This window comes from Triticum aestivum, chromosome 3A, assembly GCF_018294505.1.
Source record: "Triticum aestivum cultivar Chinese Spring chromosome 3A, IWGSC CS RefSeq v2.1, whole genome shotgun sequence".
Taxonomy (NCBI): domain Eukaryota; kingdom Viridiplantae; phylum Streptophyta; class Magnoliopsida; order Poales; family Poaceae; genus Triticum; species Triticum aestivum.
In genome coordinates, this window is record NC_057800.1 from 354,862,169 (window position 1) to 354,867,457 (window position 5,289).

Here is a 5,289-nt window from a genome sequence, read left to right on the forward strand (position 1 = left end):
ATACCCAGGCAAGGTCAACTTGTTATTCTTCGCCCCGCTGGGCTGCAAATCTTTCCTAGGAGGGATGCATTTGGCTTAATAGGAAAATGGGATTTAACAAATATAAAATGGGATGTAATTATAAAAACTGGGCAGTAACTATAAAAAATGCACCAAACACGTAATTAGTTTATAAAATATTATTTTTGGATTTTGAAAATTTTAATTTCATTAATTGTTGCGCGCGCAATGTTTCGTTGGATTTTTACGTAATACAAATTTATATTGAAATTGTTTTTAATCTGACTAGAAATTTCGGGATAAAAATATTTTGGATCCCATCAAAATGTGGGAATTTTTTTGAATTCTGTTTTGAACGGTTGGTTGAAATTATTAATCATTGTCCTTGCTAGAAAATGGGTTGTACTTTTAACAAACTGCAAATAGGCTATAGTAAATTCCATTAGAATTAAATCGCAAGTGGGCTATAAGTTCTCTGCCACATACTTGTGGGCCTACTAAGTTGACGCGTCCCTAAAGAAAATAAGTTGATGCTTATGCAAGGCTTTGTCAACTTATAGTCAACACACGGTTCTAGCAGCAGTGGCTGTTGGATGTCCATCCAACGAATGTCGTGTTTCTTCTTCAATCTCGGATATTCTAATTTTAGCCGCCAAAAAATGATTCCTCCCCCTGACATCTGGGGCGCACCGTTTCGGAGGCTGACCTGTGGGCCTACTAAGTTGACGCCTACCAAGGACTTTGTCAACTTAGTCATTATAAACGATTCTAGCTGCAGTGACCGTACGATGTCCATCCAACGGTCGTCGTGCTTCTTCAACCTCTGGTCTTCTTGCTCCAGCCTCCCAAAGCAGCACCGGTCGTGTCGCCTGCTCCTGCCTCCCGTGGCCGGTTGTGCTGCCGCAGAGGCCTCATCGCCCCTACTACTCCCACTGCTGGCCAGGCCATCCCTCTACTCACCCACACCCCCTGTTATTCTGCGGCAACGGCAGCCTCACACCGCAGCCGAACCGGTGAACACTCGTACTCCTCTCTGCGTGGGCATCCATTTTCGCGTCTTCCCCGGCTCTGCGTCGTCCCCTTCCTAGGCCTCGCCGTCATCCACTGCCTTGGTGCTCTCGACGCGGCGTGATAAACGTGGTCAACGAACGACATCCATCGGACATGAACTGTATGTGAAGAGGCTGACCACTGGGTCCATGACCGCACACAAGGAAATGCCTCCTTATTACCTGCAAAATAATGATTCGTCCACCTAATATCTGGGACCCATCGGAAGGGCCTCTGTATTTCGTGAAAAAAACGTTCCCCCGCTGACAGGTCGGACCCACCAGCTATATCTTCGCACGCAAGGAAGTGCCTCCTTATTACGCATAAAAAATGAATAGTCCCCCTTCTCGCTGGGACCCAACATAGTGGGAGGCTGACTTGTGGGCCTACTAAGTTGACAGGGACGGAGGGCTTTGTCAACTTAGTCAATATGAACGATTCTAGCTCTAGTGACCGTATGATGACCATCCAACGGCTGCAGTGCTTTTTCAACCTCTGGTCTTCTTGCTCCAGCCGCCCAAAGCAGCGCCGGTTGTGCCGCCTGCTCCTTCCTCCCGTGGCCGGCTGTGCTGCCGCGGACGTCTCACCGCCCCCTACTACTCCCACCGCTGGCCAGGCCCTGCGGTGACGACAGCCTCACTCCGCAGCCGAACCAGTGAACCCTCGTACTCGTCCCCATGTGGGCATCCACTTCCGCGTCTTCCCCAGCTCCGCGTCGTCCCCTTCCTAGGTCTCGTCGTCGTCCACTGCCTTGGTGCTCTCGACGCGGCGTGGTCAATGTGGTCAACGAACGACTTCCATCGAAAGAGTACTGTATGTGGAGAGACTGACAGCTTGATGCATGGCCGCAGCAAGGAAGTGCCTCCTTATTACACGCAAAATAATTATTCCTCCACCTAACAATAGGGACCCACCGAACGGGCCACCGTATTTCGCAAAAAAAAATTTCCTCCCTGACTGCTGGGACCCACCAGCTACATCTTTGCACGCAAGGAAGTGCGTCCATATTACGGGCAAAAAAAATTGATTCACCCCGCTGACTGCTGGGACCCACCAGCTACATCTTCGCACGTAAGGAAGTGTGTGACAGTTGGGACCCACCTGGTGGAAGCATACGTAGCGTTCTCATTCTAGTCGCGAACATGTATGTACATATGATCGGTCTGTCTATAGGCTGCAGCGATGAACCGTTGCCGTGTAAGGAAGAGCATGTGTCGTAGTAGAGGCGCGCACGTGTAACATCCCAAATTTTCAAATTTGGTATGTTAATAGGACCGTTATTTTTCTTCATGATTTCTATGCATATTTGAATTTTCTGAGTATTCAAAGTGTTTTTCAACTCAAGGCAAAATTTTGGAGTGGGGATAATATGACTTCTCCCCTATTAAGTGTAGTTGGAAAATGCTAAGAATATTGTTTGGATTTCACAAGATTTATTTTTGGGAAAATTTTAGAAAACCAAAATTAGTATATAGTTGTTATTATAATGCTCTTTGTATGTTCCTATTGCATAAAATAAGTTTTCAAAGATGCATTGGTGTTGTAAAATTGTTCACTGTTTTATATATTAGTAACAATATTTTACTGTGTGATTTTGTGATTTTATTAGTTTTTTGTATATTATTTAGCTATTTTAATTCCTGTAGCTGAGTTTAAAAAAACATGCGTGCACAGTGCCGTCGGGCAGCCCAGCGCAGCCCGTTTGCTGTCCTTCGCCCGCGCGCGCTAAGCAGCGCAGCCCCGCGCACACCGAAGCCCGGGCCCGCGATGTCATCCCCTTCCTCGGACGTGTTTGTCCTGGACAACATGTCCCGATTCAATCCGCGCCCGATTCGATCGATCCTTGTACTCCACACACGAGTTGATGCTATTTAAGATCGCCAACCCCTCCTCTGCCGATTTTTGGCAAAACCCCTCGCTCCCATGCCCTATCTCGCCCGTACCAGAAGATCGGATCTCGTCGGAGTTGCGTGCCCGACAGAAGCTTTCGCCGTCGTTTCGGTCGTCTCTGAAGGTTCCCAGCATCTCCTCTTCCACCTATTTCTTCTCCATGATCTCATATACCATCCTGGCATCCTACTTCGCACAGGAACCCCTGGAACGACTCAATAGAGCTCGATCAGGAGCCCTCGCCGTCGCTGCGACTTCAGCCGCACGTCATCACCACCAGAGGACGGGACCGTCGCAGAAGAGAACGAATTCAACGTCTACAGGAATGTCCGCCTCCAGTAGAGTCCTTCTTGAGCTCGGGGGACCACCGCAAACGTCTCCACCGTCGAGGTCCGAGCCGCCGAGGTCTTCTTCTCCAAGTCCGGCGATGCCTTTCCCTTTGTTCCGCGGTGAGCGTCTCCCATCCGTCCGATCTTCTTTAAACGACAAGGACTAGATCATGTGTTTTCTTTCAAACTGTTTTTCTTTATCTTGTGACCGTTCGCTGTTTAGACTCCACAGTGAACACATCCGAACCAGTAGAAGCCCGCCTGGTGGCAATGATTTTGTTTTAAATAGGGAAAGGACAGATTTGTTCCTATTTTTCAAACCTTCATAACTTTTACATTCTTTGTTCAAATTTAATGAAACCAACGTCAAATTCTTCATCATAATCCCCTCTATCCAGAACACCTATCCAATATAATTTTTGAACTGTTTAAATTTGAATTTGCTCAAATTTGAATTTAACCTTCCAGAGGCCATATCTTTCAAACCGTATATCCGAATTAGTTGATTCTTTTTGCATTGTGATCCTACTAGCATGTAGATAAGATATACCTACTGACATTTTCTGTTATTTAAGTTTTTATTTGAATTCCTTGTTGTTTACTTTGTTGTGGCGTTATGTGAGTACGGTTTATTTATCGGTGCCTTCGTTAACCGTATAGATTGTCCCGAGTGCGAAGCAGATCATGACTAAGCGCTGTAGTACTTCAACACCGTTCAAGGCAAGTTTGCACTTTTGATTTTGCTCATCCTATAGTCTGCTATGCATGTGGTTTTATGCTATGATATATGTTTGGCCTGATATGTGTATCCCGTTTTGTCATGTTTGGTATTGATTGTGTTATTTGATGGTGTGAACAACTTGCTATGGTAGACGTGGGCATGTGTCGAGTGATCCATGAAAGTGGTGAGTGTTTATAGCCGTAGGCTCGGGATTATTAACCAGCTGAATGCGTCACTAGCAGAGCGCTCTATTGTCCCTAGAGAATGTGCCATTGATAGAGCACACTTGAGGCGAGGTATAGTTTTCAGAACTTAAATGAGGTGAATGCATCCTTGTCAGAGCGCTCTATTGTTCCTACAGAATGCGCCACTGACAGAGCGCACTTGAGAGATACTTTTGAAGTTCTTGTCATCTTTACTTAGAATCTTTGGGGTTATCTTGGGCGAATAAGTTAGAGGCGGTTGTAAGTTCAGTTAGTGGATGTAGGTGAAGACATTTTTCTCCAAACTAACTTGTGTGTTTTGTTTGTCATACATTGCTTTGTGGATGTAGGTTGGCTATATCATATTATGTGATTTGCCAATACATTCAATTATTGACCCTTTGTAGCTGCAACTTATCATGTTGCAGGATTTTCAGATGATCAGTGAGATACAGTAGGATCGTGAGTTTCACTCAGCATTTTCGCCAGTGGGCATTGATGGGACTCATCGTCTATTATGCTACATTTCCGCTATTATTGAATAAAGCTAACTATGTGCTACTTAGTTTGTAATACTTTATGAATTCTGGATCATACGTTATAGTAAATGATGGACTTGTTATTTGATATTCATATGTACTGTGTGTGCTAGCGAGTCGGTCCAGGGACTAGCACAGTGAGCACAAAGACATCGAATCTTATCAGGTTCGGGTCGTTACACCACGTAGCATGTACACGTACGTACATCGGCTAGGGTGCAAGAAAGTAAATACGGTCACGTACGTACATACGGGCGAGGTCTCGAACGCATACTCGCGCATACGTATGGCCAGGGCTCGTGTACATGGCTGGGTCGAAACGGAGAAGCTGCGCCGTCGTCATGATCATGGGGATGCAACCGGCTGGGTCAGAACGGAATGTGTCGTCGTGTTCATCGGGAGCCAACCGGCTTGGATGGAACAACCGATGGAAACGAGGCCTGACGTACCGCAGAACGGAGGAAACAACCTTGTGTTCGACCGGCCACAGTCGAAACGGGATCCTATTCATTAGGAGGGGTCTGGCGTACCGCAAAACAGAGGAAACGGACCTCCTA

At 46.3% G+C, this 5,289-nt stretch overlaps 1 long non-coding RNA gene across 1 annotated transcript; it reads left to right on the forward strand.

Moving 5' to 3' along the window:
• The first annotated feature begins 2,866 nt into the window (after positions 1-2,866).
• LOC123058330 (uncharacterized) lies at positions 2,867-4,802 on the forward strand. Its single transcript, XR_006427150.1, has 3 exons — positions 2,867-3,064; positions 3,140-3,389; positions 3,930-4,802. It is a non-coding gene; the product is annotated as an uncharacterized lncRNA (long non-coding RNA).
• The last annotated feature ends 487 nt before the right edge of the window (positions 4,803-5,289 follow it).